The sequence below is a fragment of the Arvicola amphibius genome, chromosome 11 (genome assembly GCF_903992535.2).
Source record: "Arvicola amphibius chromosome 11, mArvAmp1.2, whole genome shotgun sequence".
Lineage (NCBI taxonomy): Eukaryota > Metazoa > Chordata > Mammalia > Rodentia > Cricetidae > Arvicola > Arvicola amphibius.
In genome coordinates, this window is record NC_052057.2 from 89,871,220 (window position 1) to 89,886,793 (window position 15,574).

A 15,574-nucleotide genomic window follows, 5' to 3' on the forward strand; every position below is an offset into this window, starting at 1 on the left:
GTTAAACAGCTGAGTTTGAAGCTTTCCCTTATAATACAGTTATATTAACACACAACTGTGACCATGTCATTTACTTTTGTTTAATGAATAATCTAGGTGACATTTTAAGCCAAAAACTGTTCAACTTACTTTAATGTAAAGCAAATATTTTAAAGTCTATAGATAATCTTAAATGTTTGATGCAATTACACATACAAAATAAAAATACTTCAAGGTTGATGACTGAGTTACACATTTACTAAAGCAAAACAGAAGTGATTAATGTCATATAGCATCTAGCTAAAGTATAATAAAAGTTTACATACTATTGGGCAAAGTATAAATTATGTAATAGGTTTTGTGATCACTTGTGAATGTATATTAAACAGAATAGGCTTGCCCTTCTCACAAAAGAGGAAGTTTTCTGGATGTCATCAAGACTGTATATTATAATGCACTCCTAATTCTACTCAGTAGAATGAATATTTAGCTTTTATTCAAAGCCACCACACTCTTAATGCATAATAATTCACATATTATATATTCTTTCAAAAACTGAAATCGGGTAAATTCTAAAACAAGGTTAACTACATTTCCTTACTTTGGTAAAGCCAAATTAGAGCTACCACTGGCCAGGCTGCCAGATGCCCTGCCCCTTCCTTCACTACAGACAGTAAGTAGGAGGGCTCATTACCACCCACTGCTCCGGCTTCTATTGCTGCCCTCACTGCTGCAGTGCACTGAAAACATTTTCAGGAATTGTCAGGTATAAAAGGATAACTCAAGTTCAGCCTTGATTCCTAACGAGCCCTCTCCAAGGTCTCAATCAGTGGCAATATTCTAGGACCTTCTGATTATCATGTCTGGTTACAGCAAACCACTCAGAAGAGTAAAATAAATAGAATAAGAACAATTTATCACAATGCAATCAGAAATGAGGCAATTTCCCCATTTTATTATTATTATTATTATTATTATTTTCGAGACAGGGTTTCTCTGTAGCTTTGGAGCCTGTCCTGGAACTAGCTCTTGTAGACCAGGCTGGTCTCGAACTCACAGAGATCCGCCTGCCTCTGCCTACCGAGTGCTGGGATTAAAGGTGTGCGCCACCGCCGCCCGGCTTCCATTTTATTATTTTTAAACATTTTTCCTGGCTAACATAGGCACAGTACCTAAAATTATTTGAAGTCAGTCTTATATGTGATTTCATTTAACTTTCTTACTGACCTTATAATTTTAATAAGAGAACTTTTAGAGACAAGGGAATATACATTTAGCTAAAAGATAAATTTGCAGGCTAAACTTTAATATAAGTAAATGTAAACTTATACAGTTTCCTATACTGAAAAAATTATTTTTGTATTTTATTAACTGTTATAAATTCTAATGCTCAATATTTTGGTATGTATCTGTATGCACTGGTTGATACATGTGATTAAAATAAACCTTAAGAAATTTAAGGGGGCTGGAGAGATGGCTCAGTGGTTAAGAGCACTGACTGCTCTTCCAGAGGTCCCGGGTTCAATTCCCAGCACCCACATGGCAGCTCACAACTGTATGAAGATCCAGTTGCAGGGGATCTGATACCTTCACACCAATGCACATAAAATAAAAGTTAAATAAGCCATAAAAATATTAAAAAAAAAAACCCAGCACTCGGGGGGAGGCAGAGGCAGGCGGATCTCTGTGAGTTCGAGGGCAGCCTGGTCTACAAGAGCTAGTTCCAGGACAGGCTCTAAAAAAAAGCTGCAGAGAAACCCTGTCTCAAAAAACCAAAAAAAAAAAAAAAAAAAAAAAAAGAAAGAAAGAAATTTAAGAAGCTATTTTGCCTGATTTCATTTAATTAAGTTATAAAGAAATGCAATTTATAAGCAAAACTGGTATTGGAAAGCATGATAATATTTATACAAGAAATAAAGTAAAATAGGGCAAGTTTTTGTTTTCTAGTCAAAAATACCATCCTCCCAAAAAGAAATGACTTAGAAGACACTTGAGCAAGCAAGCATTCCAGTTGTGGGATGAAGAATTTAAGGGAATACTTATGTTCACATATGAAGAGTGAAGTCATATTATTTTAGTAAGTTAAAAAATAGTATGTAAAAACTATTCTGATAAGTTTTACCATTTCTGCAGACCCCATACAAAACCAATTCTAAAGATATTAAAGAGTGATTACAAGGTCAAAGAAACATTTGTAATAATGAGGGGTTTTGAATTTTAAAAAAGTCATCAGTCATAATTTAATTAAAGTATTTCAAATTAACCTCACTGAAATTATTAAAAAAGAAAAATGTTTCTGTTCATCACTGAATTAAGAGATAGAACACTGGCACCAAAAAGAAAGTATACAGACAGACAGCATAAAGGTCCAGCTGTTAAAAATCACCAAAGTCTTTGCAGATATGCTGAACGATAAGGGACTCTACATGTCTTCACAGTGTAGACTTCCACAGTTGCGGATCACACATTTAATCACAAAAGCAAATCCAGGTAGCCTCTGCTCAAACAAACAAAAGACAGAGGGTACCCTGAAGGAAAAAGCCCCATCAGACTCATAGTCGACTTCAGAGCCACACCTCACCTCACCATCATACTTAAACCTTCATGGTATAACATGTTCTGTGGGGACAGAAACAATCAGCTAACTTCTGGATCTCCACCCAGATTGGAAACATGCAGAAACAAAAATGTAGAAGGTATTTTTAGGGGAGAAGGGGATATGTGACTGCATGCTTCTGTTCCCCCACCCCACTTCCCGCACAGACAGGGTTTTATTATATAAACTAGACTAGCTTCAAACCCATAAAATCCCCCTGCCTTGGCTTTCCTAGTGCTGGGATTACCACTAGATTCACCCTTCCTTACCTATGAATGAAGAGGCTGACACAAATGCTGAGAGAGGGATTTGTGCTTCTACAAGGCATTCTCTAGGGGAGCGCAGGTATTTAAAATGCAGTTATGAGGAAGGGGCCGCTCACAGGCCAGGACAAAAAGTGAGTGAGGCTGCTGTCTTAGTTCCTAAACGGCTCAGCCACTGTTATGTCATTTCAATCTGATTCACGTTTTGTGGAGAATACTTTGCATTTCTCACAAGTCTGGTGACATCCTCCAGTCTCTTAACCAATTAGATCATCCAGATGAATAGTGAAGTGGGAAGCTTAAGAAAACAAAACAAAAACCCACAAAGAAGTCTACATGGTGACTGACAAAAGCAATTTTGAACTGACATTAGTTCCTGGGTAAACCAACATGAAACAAAAAGCCAAGAAAACTAGGAATTTAGTGATGCAACCATTCTGTAAGAGGGCTGTTTAAACTGTCAGTCTTGCACGCTTCTGCCAGGGCATTCAGTTATGGAGGGACCACATCCCTGGTTTCTATATTCAGTTTCTAGCAGAGAACTTCTAAAATCCTTGAAATCTGCTTGAGTTTTGAAGTGTCTTTCTTCTGGCTGAGGAGCATCTTAATAACTTCAGGATGGAGACTGGTCAACAGAATGGTCATGTCACAATTAGGTTGGGACGTTCAGCCCCACTATGCCGAAGCTTCTGAGGAAAAAAAAAGAATTGGGGATTGAGTTTAATCTCTAATGATCTATGACTTAATGAACCATGTTTATGTAACAAGACTTAAGAATTAACGCTCAAAGGGGTGTCATACTCCACCTCCACGGGGATGGACAGGGAAGCCCCAAAGCTTCATCCTCTGGACCTGTGTCCTTTATCATAGGTAGAATGGCTAGTATTTTCCTGAATTCTGTGAGTCATCCCACCAAATCAACTAAGCGGGGCTCACATGGGCTCACAGAGACTAAGGCAGCAAGCACGAGGGCCTGCACAGGTCTGCACCAAGTCATCTGCGTGTATGCTATGACTATTAGCTTGGTGTTTCTGTGAGACTCCTAATGGTGGGAACAGGCGAATCTGACTCTGTCCCGAGACTCTTTTCCTACTACTCTGGGTTGCCTTGTCCAACTATCGTATCCTGTTTTGTCTTTTGGCTGTTTTGTCTCTCAGAGGCCTGCTCTTTTCTGAAGAGGAAATGGAGGGGGAGTAATTACGGAGGAGAGAGGAGTGGGGGATTTGGGAGGAGTGAAGAAAGGAGAAATCTGTGATCAGGATATATATTATATGAAGAAAAGAATCTATTTTCAATCCAAAAAATGTAACAACCTGTAGAAAGGACCATAAAAGTCTTCAACTTTGGAGTCACATTTGATGCAGTACAGGGCAGTCTGGGCCCTGTAACCTAAAGTACAGCTATCCTTGAAGACACACCTTTGGCCTATAGAGCCTAGCCCCAAGTATTTTTAGAATTAAACCATTCTAATTTGGTGCTGGACAACTACAGAAGAAAAAAAAAAGCTACTTGCAAAGACTTCATTTGGTGCCAGCAGTAAAAATCTTTACTCAAGGGGATTAATACAACCCTAAATTAGAGGGAGGAAGTGTTATAGGCCTGTAGTCTCAACTAAAGAGGAAGATTAAGCAGGAGGCTGGCCTAAGCCAAAAGTTCAATACTTGTTTGAACAACATAATGAAGCTCTCTCAAAAATAAAATAAAAGCCAGCATGGTGGCATATACTTATGATCTCAGTACCTAGGAGGCTGAGGCTGGAGGACCATGTCAAGTGCAAGGTCAATTGAGCTACACAGAGATTTCAAGTTATGCCCAGGTGCAAGTAATATCCTATTTGGGGGTGGGGATGGGGAGTAGAGCCAGGCATGGTGACTTAGGCCCAGTACTTCAAAGCAGGTGCGTCTGAATTCAAGGCAAGCTGGACTACAGAGTGAATTCCAGGACAGCCAGGGCTACATAGAGAAACCCTGTCTTGAAACACCCCTCCCCCAAAATAAACAAACAGATAAAGAAAAAAGAAATTTTAAAAAGCTAATACCAATAATTTGTATAAATTTTAAGAGTTGACATTCATAGCAAATAAGTATGCTGATAGCATAGTCTCCCTTGTTATTAAAGCATCAGTCAGTAGAACAAATATTATTAACATCAATAAAATGGGAAATATCTGCAATATAACGAATTATACCTTATTTAAGAAATTACATTTTTGTATCTATTGTCTTAACCTATACAGCTTTTAGGAAGGAATAAAAAAATGATAAGATATATTTCAGTTAGAAGCAATTTCAGATATCATGTAATTTACATTTGGTCTTGGGAGTTTGTTCTGTAGTCAATACTGTACTCAGGTTGATGCAAGAATATCATGAGTTCAAGGCCAACCTGTTAAAGGGCAACTAAGTAAGACTCTGTCTCAAAATGTACAAAAGGAAGAGGGCTGGGGATGTAGCTTTGTACTTGCCTAGCCAACATCCCGAGTTTAATCTCCATCATCCACTACTGGGAAAAAGAACATTCAATACTGTTTTACAGTGTTGTCATCAGAGGGTCCTGTGAAATACAAGTACCCAATTGCCTCTGCAACATTCAAATGAGTCTTCTGGTAACTTAGGTCAATTATAAATTGATGGAGTTACTTTATAATAGCAAAGTAACCATTACTTACAAAATGTCAATGTATTCTTCACAACTCTAAGAAGCAAGTACTTCTCCCCCAATTTGCAGCTACAGTTGGCCTTCTTTGCTGGTTATGCTTACTTTTACTTAGAAAATCCAAACCAGAGCAGTGTAAACAGTAATAAGTCTTCACAGAAGAAACTAAGAGAAAGAGCAGGTTCAGGATTAGTCTTTTACTCAACTCTTTCTTCAACCATGCTATCATTACTTCCACCATTCAGGAGTGCAGCAAATGCTACTCCTCCCACATTCTTGGAACACAGTGCGATACAATTATTACTATAACCAAAAACAATATTCCTATCAGCAAATGGTAATTGTAAATGCAACTCTAAGTCATGGGTAGAAGAAATCATAATAGAAATCAGAGTACTCGATCCAAACTGATGTCCTGGCAGGTATTATAAACTAAAGAGACACTTGTGCTCCTCCTATTGACTATCAGACTGTTGATACAATGAACCCTACAAAATTGGAATTTCTCAAGCTGGAAAAAAGGAAATACTTGGCAACATGTTGTCAAAACAGAAAGAGGAGTTTGTCTGCTGGAAAGAGATTTCCACACAGCTTTGATAACTGTCAGACCACTTAGCTGGAGAACTCACACCTCAGTCAGGATTGCCTACTTGTGCATACCTTTCTCTCATTTAAACATAAATCGCATGTACTGAAGATGAATTGGCCCTTTTTGTTGCTCTTCCCAAAGAGGGCATATTGAATAAATCTCCTTTCTCTTCTCTCTACCATTTGTCTGTCTAACTGGGACTTTTGAGGATGGGTGGCCACCCCTAGATTGTTAAGGATGTCAAGGCTCAGGCTCTGACCCTAACAACTCTGGTTGCAACAAACTATAACATAATCACAACTTAAATATGTGTAAGTTGTCCTGTACAATAAAAGAACTTCTGGAGGCATCACAATCCCTGATTTCAAACTCTAATACACAGCTACAGTACTGAAAATAGTCTGGTATTGGCATAAAAATAGACAGGAGGATCAACGGAATCGAATCGAAGACCCAGATATTAAATTACACACCTCAGAACACCTGATTTTTGACAAAGGAGCAAAAAATACCAAATGGAAAAAAAAAAAGAAAGCATATTTAACAAATGATGCTGGCATAACTGGATATCAACATATAGAAGAATGAAAATAGATCCATATCTATCACCATGCACAAAACTCAAGTCCAAATGGATCAAAGACCTCAACATAAAGTTAGCCACACTAAATCTTATAGAAGAGAAAATGGGAAGTATACTTGAACGCATTGGCACAGGGAACCACTTCCTAAATATAACTCCAGAAGCACAGACACTGAGAGAAACAATTAATAAATGGGACCTCCTGAAACTGAAAAGCTTCTGTAAAGCAAAGGACACAGTCAACAAGACAAAATGACAGCCTACAGAATTGGAAAAGATCTTCACCAACCCCGCATCAGACAGAGGGCTGATCTCCAAAATATACAAAGAACTCAAGAAACTGGTCATCAAAACAACACATAATCCAATAAAAAAAATGGAGTACAGACCTAAACAGAGAACTCTCAACAGAGGAATCTAAAATGGCTGAAAGACACTTAAGGAAATGCTCAACATCCTTAGTCATCGGACAAATGCAAATCAAAACAACTCTGAGATTCCATCTTACACCTGTAAGAATGGCCAAGATCAAAAACACTGATGACAACTTATGCTGGAGATGTTGTAAGGAAAAGGGAACACTTCTGCATTGCTGGTGGGAATGCAAGCTGGTGCAACCTCTTTGGATGTCAGTGTGGTGATTTCTCAGAAAATTAGGGAACAACCTTCCTCAAGACCCAGTAATACCACTTTTTGGGTATATATCCAAAGGATGCTCAATCGTGCCACAAGGACATGTGCTAAACTGTGTTCATAGCAGCTTTGTTTGTTACAGCAAGAACCTGGAAACAACCTAAATGCCCCTCAACTGAAGAATGGATGAGAAAAAAGATAACGACATCTTAAAATTTGCAGACAAATGGATGCCTTCATCTTTGTGTTTATCCATGGCATTTAGAAAAGTAATTAATAGGCAGTGGTGGCACACACCTTTAATTCCAGCACTTGGGAAGCAGAGGCAGGTGAATCTCTGTGAGTTAGAGGCCAGCCTAGTCTACAAAGCCAGTTCCAGGACAGTCAGAACTGTTACAGAGAAACCCTACCCTACTCCCAGCAAAAGAAAAGAAGAGAAAAGAAAAGAAAAGAAGGAAGGGCCGGGCGGTGGTGGTGCACGCCTTTAATCCCAGCACTCGGGAGGCAGAGGCAGGCGGATCTCTGTGAGTTCGAGACCAGCCTAGTCTACAAGAGCTAGTTCCAGGACAGGCTCCAAAGCCACAGAGAAACCCTGTCTCGAAAAACCAAAAAAAAAAAAAAAAAAAAAAAAAAAAAAAAAAGAAAAGGAAGGAAGAAAGGAAGAAAGAAGAAAAAGTAATTAAGATACTTGTTCAAGCATTTCTGTTCTATTTCAAAGTACTGCTATTATCTTCACAGTATCTTTGCCTCTAATGTCCACTTTCACAAGCTATCATATTTACGGCAATATTCACATAGTACACAACAACTTTTTAATAGGTATGAACTCTCCTCAGTCATGGCCTTTCCTGTCATTACTAAAGAGAAGAGATACCTTTCTACCAGACTGACCAAAAAAAAAAAAAAAAAAAAAAAAAAAAAAAGAAAGAAAACCAAAAAAAAAAAAAAAAAAAAAAAAAAACAACACCCTCAGGCACTGCTAATAAAATGCCTCTGGATTTTTAAGATTTGACAATTGTTTGTTAATTTTACGTAAGAAGTTAGCCAGTTTTGGAGACCTAGGAGAGAACACTTGATTACATAGATACCAAGAATCAATCTACAGCTACAGGAACTAAGACAATGTGATACTGGCAAAGGCATACATGACGGAGGAGATAACTAAGCTATGAGAGCTCAGTGTACAGCAGATGGATGGATGGCTCAGTGGTTAAGAGCACTGGCTGCTCTAGAGGACCTGGGTTTGGTTCTCAGCATCCATATGGCAGTTCACAACCATCTGGAACTCTAGTACCATGAATCTGATGCCCTCTTCTGGCACTGCATGAAAGTGGTATACATACAAACATGTAGGCAAAATACACACAAAATAAATTTTAAAAAAATTACAAAAGTTCAAAGTACCTAATAAATATTGCTCAGCTGTTACTGGAGTCCTAGGCTACAGGTTTGAGTCTGGGGGCCCCATAAAGTAGGTACAGCCACCTGTCCCAAAGACCAAATGAAAATAAAATAATGGTTAAAAAAAAAGTCAAGAAACAGACTTTCATTATGGTCAAACTTTGGAGACAAGGAGCGTGTGCTCTTAGGGTCCTTTTTTTTAAATGCAGGGGTGGAAGCCATAAACTTCTGATCGGCTTGCCTCATCCTCCCAAGTAGTTAAAATCCCAAATCAAAAGACTGCATTAAAAAAAAAATCAAACCCAATCCTGGAAAGATAGCTCCACAGCAGTTAAGATCACTGGCTGCATTTGCAGGAGTGCTTGATTCCAAGCACCCACACAGCAGCTCACAACTATCTATACCTCTAGTCCCAGGAAACTGACCTACATGGCCACCAGGTATACATATGGTGCACAGACATGCATGGAGGCAAACACTCATACACACAGAATAAAATAAATATTAAAGGAGCAGGTAAAGTCATTTGCTGCCAAGTCTGATCTGAGTTAAACCCTCAGGACTTTATAGATAGGAGAGGAATGACTCCTGAAAGGTATCTTCTACATGTACAAGTGGCACATTGCCCACGCCAGTCTCCTTCCTCCCTCTCTCCTCTCTCTCTCTCTCTCTCTCTCTCTCTCTCTCTCTCTCTCTCTCTCTCTCTCTCTCTCTCTCTCTCTCTCTCACACACACACACACACACACACACACACACACACACACACACACACACCAGTAAAATAAAGGTTATAAATTTTTCTGAAGGTAGGTAATATGACCAGGCACATGTCTTTAACCCCAGCACTCAGAAGGCAAAAACATGAGGTTCTCTGTGAGTTCCAAGCCAGCTTTGTCTATCTATATAGGGAGTTCCAGGTCAGTCAGGGTTATACAACCCCTGTCTCAAAGGGAGTTAGGGGCAGATAACACCAAATGTTGGCAAAGACAGAGAAAAACTCGTGCTCCCATGCACTGTGCTAATAAAGAGAATGTAAAAATGGTACTGCTTTAGAAAATAGACTGCCAATTGCTTTAAAAGTTAAATACAAATTTACTGTGCCTGTATGTGCATGTGCATATGCCAGAAGACAACCAAAGAACTGTTCCTCAGATGTTAGCCACCTTGCTTTTTGAAACCGTCTCAGTAGGCCAGGCTTATGGGCCACCAAGTCCCAGGGATCTGTCTGCATCTGCTTTCCTAACACTGGAATCACAAGCACACTACCATGTCCTGTCCCCTTTTAAAAACATGAATTCTGAAGTTCAAACTCAAGTCTTCATGTTTTTGAGGCAAACAATTTAAAAAATAAACTCTCTCCAGCCTAAACACTAATTTACTACTCAAACCAGCAATCTAACTTCTAGTAATCCACCCAAAAACCTGTTGACAAGAAAGAAATTTCGTGCCAGGTGGTGGTGGTGCATGCCTGTAATCCCAGCATTTGGGAAGCAGAAGGCCAGCCTGGTCTACAGAGCGAGTTACAGGACAGTCAAAGCCACAGAGAAACCCTGTCTCAAAAAACAAACAAAAAAAAAAAAGGAAGGAAGGAAAGAAGGAAGGAAGGAAGGAAGGAAGGAAGGAAGGAAGGAAGGAAGGAAGGAAGGAAGGAAGGAAATTTTAATGTTCACTATTCATAACCTAGCAAATATTTGTCACTGATGGAAACAGACAAAATGTATCGTGTCCACATGGCTGAACATCATTCAGCACTAAAATAGAATGTTCCGGTATGGTGGTACACACCTGTAGTTCCAGCATTTGGGAAGTAGAGGACGAGCCTACCAAAAGTAGAAGACCATCCTATAGTGAGATTAAGGACAGCCTGGACTACAAGAGAACCAATCTTAAAACAAAGTATTCACATGCTTTGTTGTAATTTATAGGTTTATAACCTGAGGGATATTTTAAGGGTGCTGTGTAATATTAGTATATACACCAGATCACCTCTTAAACAAATAATCCTCAGCCACATTAGCCTCAATTTCAGGTGAGGACTGTGGAATCCACAGATAATATGCTCACAAGCCCATCTACCACAAGTGAGCATTATACATTACAATAACCTGAACTAACCATTATCCACTTACTGACTACTAACCAGGTTATTTAACAAGGCAGTGGTGGTACCTGCTATTTACTGGCTTGCTCTCGTTAGCTTCCTTACACAACCCAAACCCATTCACCTAGAAGTGGCTCTACCCACAGCAAGTTAGGCCCTCCCACATCAATCAAGAGAATCTCTTAATCAACATGACCACGTGTCAACCTGATTTGGATGATTATTCAATTAAGGTTCTCTCTTTCCAGTGACTCCACGTTGTATCAACAAGGGAGAGTAGGGAGGGACAAAAGACAAAACAAAACAAAAACAAAACAAACAAACAACTAACAGGGACTGACACAATGGCTCAGCGGTAGAGATAAAGAACTTGTTTCTCTTCCGGAGGACCTGAATTTGGCTCCCAGCAACTTCATGATGGCTCACAAGCCAACAGTCCCAGGAAATCCAACGCCCTCTTCTGGCCTCCACAAGCATTGCATGCACATGGTACACCATCATATGTGTAGGAAAAACACCCATACAAATAAAAATAAGTAAATTTGGGGTTGGAGAGATAGCTCAGTGGTTAAGAGCACTTGTTGCTCTTCCAGACAACATAGGTTCAATTCCCGGCACCCATGTGGCACCTCACAATCTAAATTCCAGTTCCAGGCAATCTGACACCCTCACACAGACATACACACAGCAAAACACTAATACACATGAAATAAAATCATTTTTAAAAAGGTAAATCTGCAAATTGTGTTCCTAGATTCTTTTATCAGATTGTATCAATGTGCTAAACAGCAATACAAAAGTGAATTTTGGCTGGGTGGTGGCAGTACATGCCTTTAATTGAAGCACTTGGGAGGAAGAGGCAGGCAGATCTCTGTGAGTTTGAGGCCAAACTGGTCTACAGAGTAAGTTATAGGACGCAGAAGACCCTGTTAAAGTGTAAATTAATTAAATTTAATCAATAGAAGCCCAGGAGTCAGAAATCAGGGTAAAAACCTGGACGAAGATCAGAGAACTGGGTGCAACTGCCATATGCTTCCTTCCTCTCTTGTTCCTCAGTCCGAAAAGCTGAGATCCTGTCACACAGGACCATATCAATTCCTGTCTCCACCTCCAGAATGGGTTTAAAGGTATGTGCTACCACTGCCAGGCTTCTATGGATAACTAATGGCTAGCTTCACCCTCTGATCTCCAGGCAAACTTTGTCAGAACACAATGAAGTATCATAACAACACCCTGGCTCTTTTTTTTTTTTTCTTAAAAAAAAAAAAGGTGAATTTGATTATTTTGTAGTTTCTTTTGTAAAAATGGCCACCACTGAAAGGGAAGGGAAGCAATTTTGGCTGCCTTTACATTTAAACGTTTCCTTTTACTGTGTGTGCACATTTTATTGTTGTGGAGGTGAGAAAGGACAGGAGCCAGTCCTCTCCTTCTAGCCTGTAGATCCCAGGGACTGAGCATCAGACATGGAGATGTAGATGCCTTTACTGGCTGAACCTTTGAACCTTTCATCACCCCTCTGGTCCTAGTCCTCGTCCTCCTTGTCCTCTTCTTCAACGAGACACACAACTGGGAGATGTGCGTCTCTTACTGTTTTCCCGGAGGACTTAGATTGATGCTGCTAGGCTCTGTGTTCTAACTTAACATAAGGTCTCACAGATTTAAATACCCCCCCCCAAAAAAAAACATCATTCTCACAACTTTAAACATTGAGTGTGTTCACAGGTGGTTCTTTACGCATTTTGGGGAAGGATAAGAGAAAAGAGGTAACTAGCCAGCAAGCTCCTCCCAGCACTAGGATAATAGACCCAGCCACTGAACCTTAGTTGTTTTCCAAGGAATATTTTTGTTTTGTTTTGTTTTGTATTTTGAGACAGGGTTTCTCTGTAGCTTTGGAGCCTGTTCTGGAACTAGCTCTTGTAGACCATGCTGGCCTCAAACTCACAAAGATCCTTCCGAGTGCTAGAATTAAAGGCACGATTCTCCATCCTGTTAAGTTGATAATATTAACCATCACAAGTCATGTGCCTATGGGTTCTTGACTTCGGGACTAGCAGCGCAGAGGGCAAAGTATATGACTATTTATTATGAAAGCGTGTCCTGGGTATGTCCATGAGGGTGTTTCCAGGGTAGGACTGTTTCTGGGTCAGTGAACTGATTAGAGAAGTCCTACCCAAAACTGAGTGGCAGCACCCTCCTAAGAGAAAACCCTATTGGCTCAGACTTACACCAGTGGCTGTTGGAGGAGGGGACCTGAACCTTCATTCTTAGCCTGGGAACTACCTGATCAACTTTCCTGGTCTCAGGTGTCCAACTTGTTTCTTTGTTTTGTTTTGGTTTTTCAAGACAAGGTTTCTCTGTATAACAGCCCTGGCTATCCTGGAACTTGTTTTGTAAACCACATTGGCCTCAAATTTGGAACTCCACCTACCTCTGCCTCCTGAGTGCTGGGATTAAAGGCCTGCACAATCATGTCCAGATAAGTTTCCCAACTTCTTAAATTGAGCTGCTACTGACATTTCTGAACCTGGGTAGGTATCAGGGAGCCTTTGGTGAAATTTTGAGAAAGACTTTGCAACATTCCTCTAATTATTAGCAGACCTTACCTACCTTGTCCATTCAAATATCCCTTTAATTATTCCCTCTTCACCACATCAAAACATAAAATAGAGATGTTGCTATTTCATTGGGCCTTCATTTCCAAAGGGTTTTATTTCATGCTTTAAAAAAAGGTGCTATATGTTCTTTATCTGGTTTTGCTATATATAACCCAGCCATGGGCCTGGTGTAGTAATGAGAGCCAATTCCTTCTTCTACCCTACAAGGGGAAAAAAAACCCCAGCAACAACAAAAGTATAGACAATCTATGATGGTACAGTGCCTGCCTAGCATTCATGAAGCCCGAGGTTCAAACAATCTCCAGCACCACATAAAATCAGGCATGGTAACACATGCCTATAACCCTAGCAACTCACAAAGAGGAGGCAGAGGAGTGTATGTTAATCAAGTAAGAGGAAGACTTAGAAAGGAAATCACAAGGTACAAACAAATTGAATGTAAAAGATAAGCCCAGCAAGTTAGAATGTGCCTGCAATCCCAGCACTTCGGGGAAGGCAGGAAGACCGGGGAGGAGGTCAAGATTATCCTCAATTATTGAACAAACCTGAGGCTAGTCAAAGTTACATGAGACCTGGTCTCAACATAACAAAAAAAAAATATTTTTTAAAAGAAAGAACAAAGAAAAATTTTCATAGAGTCCTGAAAAAGTGGCTCACTGGTTAAAACACCCATAGTGAAAGTTAAAGGACCAGAGTTCAAGCTGGGTGTGGTGGCACATGCCTTTGATCCCAGAGGCCGGGGCAGGTGGATCTCTTTGAGTTCAAGGCCAGCCTGGTCAACAAAACAAGTTCTGGGACAGCCAGGGCTATTATACAGAGAAACCCTGTCTCAAAAACCAAACAACAACTTAAAAAAAACAAAAACAAAAACAAAAAAAACTACAATCAGAGTGCAAGTCCCTAAAATCCACATAACATAAACACTGGATGGTTTAGGTACCCCACCTGTTATTCCAGTCTTGGAAGACAAGACAGGGAATCCCAGAGCAAGGTGGCTAGTAAGACTAGCCTTATCAGTTGGTCACTGGGTCTGAGAGATTCTACCTACAAGAACAAAGCAGAAAAAGCAATAGAAAGATTCCCTGAATCAACACTGAGCCTCCATACACACATGCACAGATCTGCATGTGCTACCACATCCATTCAACACATACACAATATGTATGAAAGAAAGCCAGGGAAGGATGTGGTGATACCTTACTTGTACAAATAAAGTTTGCCTAAAGATCAGAGGACAGAGCTAGCCACTAGCTAACCACAGAGGTCTGTACAGACACACAGGAAGTGATATGGCAGGGTGGAGAGAGGAAGTGATAATATGGGAGGAGACAGGCTCTGTTTTCAGCTTGGAAGTTGCAAGGTAAGATGGTCGTGGTACTACTGTCCTTTATCTCTCTAATCTCTCAGCATTTTTCCCAATATCTGACTCTGGGCTTTTATTACTAAGACCTATTAGAACTCACGCCACAGGAGGGGGCTGATAAAAAGACATTCTTTAGCCCTTCAGCCTTTAATGTACTAATAGCAATGCTTTTGAATTTAAGTTGCTATAAATTTTGAGTGTATGTACAACATTGGTGGATCCAGAATATTCTAAATTTTGATGGTGAATGCAATGAACACAGAGGTTAACTTGGCAATATAGAGTCATTTCCATGTACTAATTCTGCCAATCCAGAGCATGGGTGGTTTCTTTAATTTCTTAAATTGTTAGTATCATATTTTATTGCAAAGGTCCTTTTTACTTCCTTTGGTAGGTTTATTCCTAGGTACTCTATTTTGAGGCCGACTAATGTAAGTGGGAGATTTTTTTTCCTAATTTCTTTCTCAGCAAGAGACCACTGGTATATGAAAGCTACTGAATTTTTAATTATTTTGTGTCTTGCAACTTTATTGTGTTTATTAACTGTTTTCTTGTAGAGTCTTTTACAAACAGGAAGAGGCAGAGACAGACAAACACACATACAGAGGGGAGAGGGTGTTGTGAATTATTTTAATGTGTGACTTTTGTTAATGCTGTATTTGTTTAACTCTGTGAAGCTGTGATTCCTTGCCTGTCTAAAACACCTGTTTGGTCTAATAGAGAGCTGAATGGTCAACAGCAAGGCAGGAGCAAGGATAGGTGGGGCTGGCAGCAGAGAGAATAAATAGAAGGAGA

The 15,574-nt window shown here is 39.8% G+C and overlaps 1 protein-coding gene across 2 annotated transcripts in view; it reads right to left on the reverse strand.

Moving 5' to 3' along the window:
* The window catches only part of Znf292 (zinc finger protein 292), an 81,476-nt gene that overhangs the window by 47,541 nt on the left and 18,361 nt on the right, over positions 1 to 15,574 (reverse strand). The window lies entirely within an intron of this gene.